This window comes from Rhinoderma darwinii, chromosome 4 (assembly GCF_050947455.1).
Source record: "Rhinoderma darwinii isolate aRhiDar2 chromosome 4, aRhiDar2.hap1, whole genome shotgun sequence".
NCBI lineage: Eukaryota > Metazoa > Chordata > Amphibia > Anura > Rhinodermatidae > Rhinoderma > Rhinoderma darwinii.
Genome location: NC_134690.1, coordinates 5,603,864 through 5,617,847, shown reverse-complemented (window position 1 = coordinate 5,617,847; position 13,984 = coordinate 5,603,864). Strand labels below are relative to the sequence as shown.

At 49.5% G+C, this 13,984-nt stretch overlaps 1 protein-coding gene across 2 annotated transcripts in view; it reads left to right on the top strand.

Annotated features, from left to right (window-relative positions):
* The first annotated feature begins 6,031 nt into the window (after window positions 1-6,031).
* Window positions 6,032-13,984, top strand: part of DPYSL5 (dihydropyrimidinase like 5) — a 91,153-nt gene continuing 83,200 nt past the window's right edge. Inside the window, exon 1 of one of the 2 annotated variants that reach the window (XM_075860778.1) lies at window positions 6,032-6,318. The gene's annotated coding sequence lies outside the window, so the exon portion shown is untranslated. Of the gene's footprint in view, window positions 6,319-6,522; window positions 6,599-13,984 lie in introns of those variants that run through there. The other variant, XM_075860779.1, reaches the window with a different exon arrangement.

Below are 13,984 nucleotides of genomic sequence, written 5' to 3'. Positions count from 1 at the left end.
AAACAGTCGAAACCCCCCAAAAGTGGTTTTGTAAACTACACACCTCATGGAATTTATCTAGGGGTATAGTGAGCATCTTGACCCGACAGGTCTTTTGCTATATTTATTGGTAGGTATTAAAATAAAATTAGAAGCCCCCCCCGACATGTTTCGCTAACAAGTAGCGTCCTCAGGGGTACATGGGGCTAATGGCGGCGCGGCGAGACGGAAGCTCTTGATATGGACAGGTCAGCTGACGTATAGTGGAGGTGTGTCAGAGAGAACAGCCAATCGTACCATGGAAAACAGATCTGTGGTGCGGAGAAGGAGGATCGACAAATAGGAAGCAGGATAAGGTAAGCCAATGGTGGGCGAATAGGAGCGCAGGCGCAGAGGCTCAAAAATTTAACTCAGAGCATTCATGGCGTGCCGAATCGATACATGCACACAGTGGCGCATGCGCAGATATACTGTTTTATGACTTAGACCACAGGTCAAAGAAAACAGTAGTAGTAATGGTCAGCAACCGCGCTAGTAGGCTAAGGGAATATAATTTCCCATCGGACTAGCCACAAAAAAACGGCGCAGGCGCATCAGTACGATATGTCCACTTTGAGGAGAAACAGGAGGACTCCTTCTACATAACAGCCATGACCAATAGTAACCGACCCTCTATCACCGACATCACAGAGGTAACATAGGCGCATTGGTACAGGGTAAGTATTCGAATAGTACATCCTATATACACAGACTGACGTTATGAAAAGAATCCCTATCAGGGATATCTAATCCATTCATAAATAAATACAGGAACAATAATTAAATCCATATTAGTATATACATGCGTGCCGCCATATGAAAAATATAGAGTAAAAGGGGCACATTTCGGATACATTAAAGCCATTGTGCCCCTTTTACTCTATTCTTGTATACGTTAATCACATTTGACTTCATGACATGGACCATATGAACATGGCGCCACTGTGTGCATGTATCGATTCGGCACGCCATGAATGCACTGAGTTAAATTTTTGAGCCTCTGCGCCTGCGCTCCTATTCGCCCACCATTGGCTTACCTTATCCTGCTTCCTATTTGTCGATCCTCCTTCTCCGCACCACAGATCTGTTTTCCATGGTACGATTGGCTGTTCTCTCTGACACACCTCCACTATACGTCAGCTGACCTGTTCATATCAAGAGCTTCCGTCTTGCCGCGCCGCCATTAGCCCCGTGTACCCCTGAGGACGCTACTTGTTAGCGAAACATGTCGGGGGGGCTTCTAATTTTATTTTAATACCTACCACTGACCGGACTCACTATCTACCTAGTCAATTTAAAAATGTAACTTGCCGAACTTAGGAATACGCTCTCTACCAGTATCCACCTATGCATTTACTTGCAGGCAAACTACCCGTTGTCCGGTCCTTGGTACTGAGAATTTTAAAGTTGTTTATGTGGTCTGTCCTGCTACACGTAGCTAATAAAGTTTATATCCTATCTTTTTGGTAGTTGGGAAATTGGGCTTGTCGCCTGCTTGTCATTCCTCCTTCTTTTCCTGTCAATTAATAGTGTGCCTACCAACTACCAGGGGTCCCCCCCCCCTTCTTTTTTATTCACTGTCAAGACACTTTAGTAAAGTTAATGTGTGAGTGACAGCACAGCGTGATCTCGTGATATCACGCTGTGCTGCGATTACAGCTAAAAATGAATGGAGAGAAGTGTATGACGCTGATTGGTCACTGATTGGTCAGCGTCTCTTCACAACGCCCAGTTGGTAAAAAGTAAAAACACGCCCAGTTGTCTATTAAAAAAACTAATTAGCATAAATCTAAAATTGTTCATAATTTGCTCAAAAATGACAGTTTTTCAAAATAAAAACCACTATTGTTATCTACATTACAGCGCCGATCACATTATGTAAGAGACAGGGCACTTATAATCTGGTGACAGCCTCTTTATTACTAGGACCACTGTTATCTACATTACAGCGCCGATCAGATTATGTAGGAGACAGGGCATTTATAATCTGGTGGCAGCCTCTTTAATACTAGGACCACTGTTATCTACATTACCGCGCCGATCACATTATGTAGGAGACAGGCCACTTATAATGTGGTGACAGAGCCTCTTTATTACTAGGACCACTGTTATCTACATTACAGCGCCGATCACATTATGTAGGAGACAGGGCATTTATAATCTGGTGACAGAGCCTCTTTATTACTAGGACCACTGTTATCTACATTACAGCGCCAATCACATTATGTAGGAGACAGGGCATTTATAATCTGGTGACAGAGCCTCTTTATTACTAGGACCACTATTATCTACATTACAGCGCCGATCAGATTATGTAGGAGATAGGGCACTTATAATCTGGTGACTGTTAAGGCTCTGCCAGGCACAGCTTCTGTATCCACGCCCATAGGTAATCAGTCTGCACCTGCTTCTATGTCTGTGAGACTGACTCCATCTTCCACCACTCAGGATGGCAGGTTTAGGAGTGGGAGAGCCTATCACAGACTGGCCAGACGGAGCTAGCCCCCGCCCTCCGTCTATTTATACCTGCCTTTCCTGTTCCTCCTTGCTTGTGATTCTTCTCTGTTGGTTTCCTTGCCCAGCTACAGCTTCTTGAACTACTTGTCCCTGCTTCGTATTGACCCTGGCTTACTGACTACTCTTCTGCTCTGCGTTTGGTACCTCGTACACTCCTGGTTTGACTCGGCTTGTTCACTACTCTCCTGCTCTGCGTTTGGCACCTCGTACTCTCCTGGTTTGACTCGGCTCGTTCACTTCTCTTGTTGCTAACGGTGTTGCCGTGGGCAACTGCCCCGTTTCCCTTTGTTCTGTGTTTCCTTGTCTGGTTGTCTGTCGTGCACTTACTGAGTGTAGGAACCGTCGCCCAGTTGTACCCCGTCGCCTAGGGCGGGTCGTTGCAAGTAGGCGGGGACTGAGTGGCGTGTAGATTAGGGCTCACTTGTCTGTTTCCCTATCCCTGTCATTACAGTGACAGTCTCTTTATTACTAGGACCACTGTTATCTACATTACAGCGCCGATCACATTATGTAGGAGACAGGGCGCTTATAATGTGATGACAGCCTCTTTAAAAACATTAAAAAAATGTCCAAGATGTGAAGGCCTCCTAAACCTGCGCATCTATCCATTCATGATCCGGCGGCCGCCACACCAGACGGGAATGTGGTCAAGGGTCCCCCATTCTCCAGATAGTCTCCCCTCTGAGGGGTAAATGGGGCTGAGCTGCGCTGCATTTCTAGACTCAGGGGACTTCATCAGGACCCCTTATCCTGATACAATGACCATTGATTGTCCGGTGACCGCTGGTTTCCTTCACACACCCTTTTAGTGCAGATTTATTTTGGGGGTAAAAAAAATGCATCTAATAAAAATCTAGGTTTTTTTTCCCCAAAATGGTACATTTTACGTTATGTTACGGTTCTAATGGCGTTTTTTTTTTTTTTTTCAAATAGTGTGATTTACTACTTGCATTTTTTTTATGTGCTGTTTTTTACTTTGCAAATCACGTGCTTCAAAGATCATGAATTTCAAAGATTTCTTTTCGCCGCGCAGAATTTAGAAAAAACGCTGAAAAAACACGCTACACAAAAGGACACTTTTAAGGGTAAACTTCAATCTCTGGAGGTCTAGAAGAGAAAACCGCCACTAATTGCTGAAAAAAATGCTGACCCAACCCCTTTGCTGCGGTTTTTGAACGTCACTGGACCCAAAAACACAAGACAAAACAAAAAAAGCCACCGAAAAAATGCAATGCTTGTAGTGCGTCCAATATTTCCGCGTTGATCTCCAGGTGACATCGGGCCGCGGTGTGTTTTTCCGCAAAAAAAAGGGGCTCGGCCTCATAAAACTCCAGTAAATCTGAAAAACTCCCCTCCCCGGCTTCTGTACGTTCCTATAGCCTGGGCCACCTGCTCCCTGTGGTCAATGTTACGGGCCGGTTGTGAGTGAATTACTTTTCCTACGAAACCGGCCACTTACCTGGCAGAGGAGATATCATGATCACTAAGGTGAGAGCGGGACTTTCTGGCCAGGTTCTTGCTTCTCGGCTGTAACAGCCATGGCCGCGGGCCGCCAGGATTACTCACCCCCTGACGGCCCGCGGATCTGTGAGCGCCGGCCCGCATCTCCACCTCAGGAGACGTCAGCGCTCACTTCCGCTTCACTCTGCTGTGTCCCGTAGGGTGAATTTGATACCCAAATTGGACTATAAGAAGGGCCCTGCCCCTTCCTGCTTTGCCTGAGCGTTGTTGTCGTTTACCTATATTTGTCTCTGCAAATGGTCCCTTAAGTGTTTTCCAGTTCCCAGTGTTCCCGTTCTTGCTACCTGTATCCCGTGATATCCTGGTCCAAGTGCCGTTTAGAGTTGGAGTCGTGTTGTGCCGTATACTGCGCCTTCCTGGTGACACCGCGCCGGGTGTCTGCCAAGGTCCCATCTGAACCTACCATCGCTACTGTCTGAAGTTACCACAGCTACGCCTCCGAACTATGGACTGTGACCTGCGTCCTGTTGGCCGGCTGCTATACCGTCAAGGCGTTGCGGCCCAGCGGGTTCACGCACCCAACGTGACATCGGCCTTTTGGCTAAGATCAAGTGTAGCAGCTGCTCTGTTCTGAGGTAACCATCCCTGCCGGTGGGGTGGCGGCCATGGTAGAGGGATGACGGAACGCCGAGGAGAAGGGGAGAGAACCACGCGATTAACGCTATGGGTCGGGTAGTTGGAAAGCACGAGTTGCTGAGCCCCAGGAGCGGTGGCCCTCGGGTGCCCCTTGGGTGCCCCAGGAGCGGTGGCCCTCGGGTGCCCGAACTCACTGGAGCGAGGGCCTATTTGCACGCACTGGTCTTCCACACTTTTGACCACACACATTTTCTCGGCCTTCTGGCTGGGAAATGAGGAATTTTTATATCCGGCGAATGTCCCGGCCGTATCACAGCGCACATTCACTTCTTTAATATTGTTTTTCACCGTGTGTTCGTCACATTGGATTTCTGGGATGTGGTGCCCTTTTGAGACCCTCCCGAGGTCTAGGGGGAAGACGTGCGGCCATAATGGTTCCGATTTCCCCTGCAACCCCGGCCTCCCTTCTTCTTCTGTGTGATCCGGGCCCCTAGGTGGTGGACACTTGGAGCGTTGTTGGGTCTTCCTGAGCTTCGGCGAGGGGGGACCATCGATCCTCTGGTTCGGGGGGTGGGGTCTCCTTTAGGATGGGCCGCATCCTTTGTGCACTTTTTTGCAGAGAGCGCCGCTCGAGCTTTCATTAGAAAAAAATTAAATACAAAGTCGTCGACCGCGGGAAGAAGGATTTATATATCGGAGGCCGGAAGTGATGCATCTTGGGACGCGAGTAAAATGACATGTTTTTACGTTTTCATTCGACAGTTTTTCTAGAATGCCCCTCCCCCTCGTCCACCATGTTTGTCTCTTTCCAGGTCTCGTTTACGTTTTTCTTATCAGGCTGCGGGGAGAGGTCGCGGCGGGGTCTGAACGGGTACCATGAGCAACCGAAGGGCCACACACCCTATAATGGCCCCGCACCCTGAGAGGGAAAAAATGCGCAAAGTCCCGGAAATCGAGGTGAGCGCGCTCAGAAGACGTGTGAGCGCCCCTTTCCGGCTGTCCGTCCGGTTACCACTCGGGCTTCGCCAGAATTTACGCGCAAATCCCCCCCAACCCCCGATATTACGTGTTCGTCTTGACGGAAGTCATTTTGTTTTTTACGTTGGAAAAGAAAAATCGGTCAAAAATAAAATTGCAGGTCGGTTCGCCATTTTCTGGTCGCGAGCGTCCGTTGGAGCGCGGCGGTCTCAGGGTAATATAGGGAGGATTTGTTGGAGTAGAGAATATATGGCGTACAATGTGGCAGCTGTCAGGGAGGGGGAGACCCCTGTGACCAGGGTGGGGGAGGCCGCAGTCATTGTCAGGTACTCCGGTCTCCATGGTAACCATCAGGCAATCCTCCTCTACAGAACACGACTGCGACCTCCCAGCACTCGGCAGCCGCCCGCCGCACGGCATCCTGGGACATGGAGTTCTCAGATAGGGAAAACACATTGACGAGAAGGAGAGAAAACTACAACTATTCCTGACCAATCACATCCGTCCCCTGCAGGCAGCCTAACATGCTTGTCAGATGTACCGCTTATTGATTGGCGCCCCCGTTGTCAGTCGGCGTTAAGGTCCCTCCCCCCTGTGTCTCCAGTGTTCCAAGCTGCTGTGAGAGGCGCACGGAGAGGAGCCCAACCCAGCCGCCCCCTGTCATCCCCGCCATCCCCTGCCAGACCCGCCGTCCGGAGCCCAGAACAGGTGAGAGATCCCCCAATATCTGCACCTCACCTCAATCATACACCCCCGGGGATCCCTGAGCCCAGAACAGGTGAGAGATCCCCCAATATCTGCACCTCACCCCAATCATACACCCCCGGGGATCCCTGAGCCCAGAACAGGTGAGAGATCCCCCAATATCTGCACCTCACCCCAATCATACACCCCCGGGGATCCCTGAGCCCAGAACAGGTGAGAGATCCCCCAATATCTGCACCTCACCCCAATCATACACCCCCGGGGATCCCTGAGCCCAGAACAGGTGAGAGATCCCCCAATATCTGCACCTCACCCCAATCATACACCCCCGGTCATACATCACCCCGATCCCTACCTCCCGGTCATACATAACCCCGATCCCTGCCTCCCGGTCATACATCACCCCGATCCCTACCTCCCGGTCATACATAACCCCGATCCCTGCCTCCCGGTCATACATCACCCCGATCCCTACCTCCCGGTCATACATAACCCCGATCCCTACCTCCCGGTCATACATTACCCCGATCCCTGCTCCCCGGTCATACATCACCCCGATCCCTGCTCCCCGGTCATACATCACCCCGATCCCTGCTCCCCGGTCATACATCACCCCGATCCCTACCTCCTGGTCATACATAACCCCGATCCCTACCTCCCGGTCATACATCACTCCGATCCCTGCCCCCCGGTCATACATCACCCCGATCCCTACCTCCCGGTCATACATCACTCCGATCCCTGCCCCCCGGTCATACATCACCCCGATCCCTACCTCCTGGTCATACATAACCCCGATCCCTGCCCCCTGGTCATACATAACCCCGATCCCTGCCCCCCGGTCATACATCACACCGATCCCTACCCCCTGGTCATACATAACCCCGATCCCTACCTCCTGGTCATACATCACACCGATCCCTACCTCCTGGTCATACATAACCCCGATCCCTGCCCCCCGGTCATACATTACCCCGATCCCTGCTCCCCGGTCATACATCACCCCGATCCCTGCTCCCCGGTCATACATCACCCCGATCCCTGCTCCCCGGTCATACATCACCCCGATCCCTGCCTCCCGGTCATACATCACACCGATCCCTGCCCCCCGGTCATACATCACACCGATCCCTACCTCCTGGTCATACATCACTCCGATCCCTGCCCCCTGGTCATACATCACTCCGATCCCTGCCCCCCGGTCATACATCACACCGATCCCTACCTCCTGGTCATACATAACCCCGATCCCTGCCCCCCGGTCATACATTACCCCGATCCCTGCTCCCCGGTCATACATCACCCCGATCCCTGCTCCCCGGTCATACATCACCCCGATCCCTGCTCCCCGGTCATACATCACCCCGATCCCTGCCTCCCGGTCATACATCACCCCGATCCCTGCCTCCCGGTCATACATCACCCCCCCTGCCCCCCGGTCATACATCACCCCGATCCCTGCCTCCCGGTCATACATCACCCCCCCTGCCTCCCGGTCATACATCACCCCGATCCCTGCCTCCCGGTCATACATCACCCCAGCACCTTTCACGTATCTTCAGAGCACCTTCAGGCCTTGTTCACACAGCGCAGATTTGCTGCAGATTTTGGTGTATTCTTCAGGAGTCTACAAGTCCTTTATATATTTCTTCTGTTTTGCTTCCATTCCTGATTTTGGCTTAAGAAGTCCATGAAAATCTGCATCAGAGCCGCGCTGTGTGAACGGGGCCCGCGCTGCGTGAACGGGGCCCGCGCTGCGTATGAACGAGGCCCGCGCTGCGTGTGAACGAGGCCCGCGCTGCTTGTGAACGAGGCCCGCGCTGCGTGTGAACGGGGCCCGCGCTGCGTGTGAACGAGGCCCGCGCTGCGTGTGAACGAGGCCCGCGCTGCGTGTGAACGAGGCCCGCGCTGCGTGTGAACGAGGCCCGCGCTGCTTGTGAACGAGGCCCGCGCTGCTTGTGAACTAGGCCCGCGCTGCGTGTGAACGAGGCCCGCGCTGCGTGTGAACGAGGCCCGCGCTGCGTGTGAACGAGGCCCGCGCTGCTTGTGAACGAGGCCCGCGCTGCGTGTGAACGAGACCCGCGCTGCGTGTGAACGAGGCCCGCGCTGCGTGTGAACGAGGCCCGCGCTGCGTGTGAAAGAGGCCCGCGCTGCGTGTGAACGAGGCCCGCGCTGCGTGTGAACGAGGCCCGCGCTGCGTGTGAACGAGGCCCGCGCTGCGTGTGAACGAGGCCCGCGCTGCTTGTGAACGAGGCCCGCGCTGCGTGTGAACGAGGCCCGCGCTGCTTGTGAACGAGGCCCGCGCTGCTTGTGAACGAGGCCCGCGCTGCTTGTGAACGAGGCCCGCGCTGCTTGTGAACGAGGCCCGCGCTGCGCGTGAACGGGGCCCGCGCTGCGCGTGAACGAGGCCCGCGCTGCGCGTGAACGAGGCCCGCGCTGTGCTCAGCCAAGCACCATATCAAGCATGGAGGCGTTTTCACCGGGATTTGGTGCAGTTGATGTTAAACTGAGTCTTTTGGGTTTTGACTGCGTTTTTTTTATGCTTTACCTGCACCTCAACCGCAGCGTCTGAATACACCCCAACTACACAATACTGCATCCCATCCTCCAATACCAGCACCCCGCACTATAGTGACACCCCAACCCCAATATCTATACCCCGACTTTATGTAATCCCAATATTTACACCCCAATACCTTCCCCAAATATCGCACCTCACATGCCATAAATCACACAATATTTGCACATTATCGTCCATGTAATTCATGTCAGGAGCGTCCTCAGCCGTGTATGACCGGTCTAATGTACCATGTATGGATATTCCCTGTCCAAAGTGAGAGGTACCTGCCCCGCTCCACCACATATACATATATCTCCTGTACAACAATGATGTCCTGTATTATACTCCAGAGCTGCACTGACTATTCTGCTGGTGGAGTCTCTGTGTACATACATTACATTACTTATCCTGTACTGATCCTGAGTTACATCCTGTATTATACTCCAGAGCTGCACTCACTATTCTGCTGGAGGAGTCACTGTGTACATACATTACATTACTTATCCTGTACTGATCCTGAGTTATATCCTGTATTATACTCCAGAGCTGCACTCACTATTCTGCTGGTGGAGTCACTGTCTACATACATTACTTATCCTGTACTGATCCTGAGTTACATCCTGTATTATACTCCAGAGCTGCACTCACTATTCTGCTGGTGGAGTCACTGTGTACATACATTACATTACTTATCCTGTACTGATCCTGAGTTACATCCTGTATTATACTCCAGAGCTGTACTCTCTATTCTTCTGGTGGAGTCACTGTGTACATACATTACATTACTTATCCTGTACTGATCCTGAGTTACATCCTGTATTATACTCCAGAGCTGCACTCACTATTCTGCTGGTGGAGTCACTGTGTACATACATTACATTACTTATCCTGTACTGATCCGGAGTTACATCCTGTATTATACTCCAGAGCTGCACTCACTATTCTGCTGGTGGAGTCACTGTGTATATACATTACATTACTTATCCTGTACTGATCCTGAGTTACATCCTGTATTATACTCCAGAGCTGCACTCACTATTCTGCTGGTGGAGTCACTGTGTACATATATTACATTACTTATCCTGTACTGATCCTGAGTTACATCCTGTATTATGCTCCAGAGCTGCACTCACTATTCTGCTGGTGGAGTCACTGTGTACATACATTACATTACTTATCCTGTACTGATCCTGAGTTATATTCTGTATTATACTCCAGAGCTGCACTCACTATTCTGCTGGTGGAGTCACTGTGTACATACATTACATTACTTATCCTGTACTAATCCTGAGTTAGATCCTGTATTATACGCCAGAGCTGCACTCACTATTCTGCTGGTGGAGTCACTGTGTACATACATTACATTACTTATCCTGTACTGATCCTGAGTTACATCCTGTATTATACTCCAGAGCTGCACTCACTATTCTGCTGGTGGAGTCACTGTGTACATACATAACATTACATTACTTATCCTGTACTGATCCTGAGTTACATCCTGTATTATACTCCAGAGCTGCACTCACTATTCTGCTGGTGGAGTCACTGTGTACATACATTACATTACTTATCCTGTACTGATCCTGAGTTACATCCTGTATTATACTCCAGAGCTGCACTCATTATTATGCTGGTGGAGTCACTGTGTACATACATTACATTACTTATCCTGTACTGATCCTGAGTTACATCCTGTATTATACTCCAGAGCTGCACTCACTATTCTGCTGGTGGAGTCACTGTGTACATACATTACATTACTTATCCTGTACTGATCCTGAGTTATATCCTGTGTTATACTCCAGAGCTGTACTCACTATTCTGCTGGTGGAGTCACTGTGTATATACATTACTTATCCTGTACTGATCCTGAGTTACATTCTGTATTATACTCCAGAGCTGCACTCACTATTCTGCTGGTGGAGTCACTGTGTACATACATTACATTACTTATCCTGTACTGATCCTGAGTTACATCCTGTATTATACTCCAGAGCTGCACTCACTATTCTGCTGGTGGAATCACTGTGTACATACATTACATTACTTATCCTGTACTGATCCTGAGTTACATCCTGTATTATACTCCAGAGCTGCACTCACTATTCTGCGGGTGGAGTCACTGTGTACATACATTACATTACTTATCCTGTACTGATCCTGAGTTATATCCTGTATTATACTGGTGGAGTCTGTATGTACACAGTGTCTCCACCAGCAGAATAGTGAGTGCAGCTCTGGAGTATAATAGAGGATGTAACTCAGGATCAGTACAGGATAAGTAATGTAATGTATGTACACAGTGACTCCACCAGCAGAATAGTGGGTGCAGCTCTGGAGTATAATACAGGATCAGTACAGGATAAGTAATGTAATGTGTATATATACACAGTGACTCCACCAGCAGAATAGTGAGTGCAGCTGTGGAGAATAATACAGGATGTAACTCAGGATCAGTACAGGATAAGTAATGTAATGTATGTACAAAGTGACTTCACCAGCAGAATAGTGAGTGCAGCTCTGGGGTATAATACAGAATGTAACTCAGGATCAGTACAGGATAAGTAATGTAATGTATGTACACAGTGACTCCACCAGCAGAATAGTGAGTGCAGCTCTGGAGTATAATACAGGATGTTACTCAGGATCAGTACAGGATAAGTAATGTAATGTATGTACACAGTGACTCCACCAGCAGAATAGTGAGTGCAGCTCTGGAGTATAATACAGGATATAACTCAGGATCAGTACAGGATAAGTAATGTCATGTATGTACACAGTGACTCCACCAGCAGAATAGTGAGTGCAGCTCTGGAGTATAATACAGGATGTAACTCAGGATCAGTACAGGATAAGTAATGTAATGTACACAGTGACTCCACCAGCAGAATAGTGAGTGCAGCTCTGGAGTATAATACAGGATGTAACTCAGGATCAGTAGAGGATCAGTAATGTAATGTATGTACACAGTGACTCCATCAGCAGAATAGTGAGTGCAGCTCTGGAGTATAATACAGGCTGTGAGCTGTATATGATAGATATTGCAGTGTTCGTGCTGTTGACTGATCCCCTGTAATGTCACTAGTGAGGCTCCTGTAGCCGGTGGGGTATTGTCAGCCATACTTTGTTTGGGTCTTCGGCACAGGAGGTAGACGTGGTAGGCAGCACATGTCACTGTTAGGAGGGCTCTGCAGCCGGTGGCCCGGCGTTATCCGCTTGGATTATGTTTGAGGCCGGCGCTCGGTGCCGGCAGCTTGTGTGAGGCCTGTGATAATGAAGGTGGAGAGAGATCTGTGTCATGTTGGGTGAGGGGGGTGGGGGAGGCTTTCAGTCATTGTTGAGGGATGTGGTGGTCCCTGGGAGCAGCTGTTCAGGACCGGACATGTGCAGCGAGACGTTACAGCCAAATGTTGGATGAGACCCAGGACGCGGCCTGCGGTAGATTCCACTGCAGATCACCAGCTGATAGAAAAGCCCAAGTAACAAAGGAAATATATAGGATCTCTGTGCAGGGGACATTCACCCGTAAACATCAGCGGCCGTCATGGGGTCATACGTCCCACGCGAGCGGTAGATGGTGATCGGGGGATTCTGCTTCTACACTTGGTGGCCGGAGTTATAGATTGCGGCTAGGAGACAATAGTCTAGGAGTCTTCTCCAGAGCTCAGTCTTGAGTTCATTGCCCAGAATGATGGATTACCCCTAAGGACTCCTCATTCGGGAGTTGTCATGGAGACCTCCACCCCTTGGTGTGCTGTTGTGTTCCTACATCTTGGGGTTGGGTTTTGCTCTAAGGGGTGAATGATACGATATTGATTTTCCAGTTGTGGGGTCTCCGGTAATTACCCCAATCCAACAAATGGTCCAAATGTTCTTCTCTGGTCCTATCAAAACTCAGGAACACTCTATGTGCTCTGTGCTGAGCTATTGGGGAGGAAGGGGCCCATGTGCTATTTTTTGCAGGGCCTATGTCGGATGTCTACCCCGGGGGCAGGGGCCACGTCTTCCCTTTTTTGCCGTCCTCGTTCCCTCGGTTTTCTTGTTGACTAATACATTTTTCTGCTTTTCGTCTGTTCATGTCTTAGGATAATATAACGTTATTAGATATCCCATGCCCCTCTTCTTCTGGATAATGGTCTGGGGGTCCGCGCATACCCGCACAGGAGTACAATATTCATGTTTCCAAAGCTAAAATAGTTGGAAGTCACATCACTCCTGTCTGTATTCTCTGGGGAGTCAACTAGATCAGGTCACGGATGTCACTGTGGGTCTCATGTGTAAAGCAGAACAGTGATGATGTCATGGTAGAAAGTCACTGTGGGCCTCATAGGTAGAGCGAAATAGTGATGATGTCATGGTGTGATGTCACTGTGGATAAAAGTAGATCAGACCAGTGATGATGTCCTGATACAATGTCACTGTGACTTCAATGGGTGCGTGATCCGCGAGGAACGCTCAAGTATAGGACATGTCGTGAGTTTTACGCAGCGGACGCTCACTATGTGAAAATCATGAAATGTCTGAATGGCCCCATTGACTTACATAGGTGATTTTCACACGCGTATCACGGACGTTAAATACGCTCGTGTAAATAAGGCCTTCGAACAGACCAGTGATGATGTCATGATACAATATCACTGTTAGAGCAGACCAGTGATGATTTCATGATACAATGTCACTGTTAGAGCAGACCAGTGATGATGTCATGATACAATGTGACTTGTTGAGCAGACCAGTGATGATGTCATGATACAATGTCACTGTTAGAGCAGACCAGTGATGATGTCATGATACAATGTCACTGTTAGAGCAGTCCAGTGATGATGTCATGATACAATGTCACTGTTAGAGCAGACCAGTGATGATGTCATGATACAATGGTCACTGTTAGAGCAGACCAGTGATGATGTCATGATACAATGTCACTGTTAGAGCAGTCCAGTGATGATGTCATGATACAATGTCACTGTTAGAGCAGACCAGTGATGATGTCATGATACAATGTCACTGTTAGAGCAGACCAGTGTTGATGTCATGATACAATGGTCACTGTTAGAGCAGACCAGTGATGATGTTATGATACAATGGTCACTGTTAGAGCAGACCAGT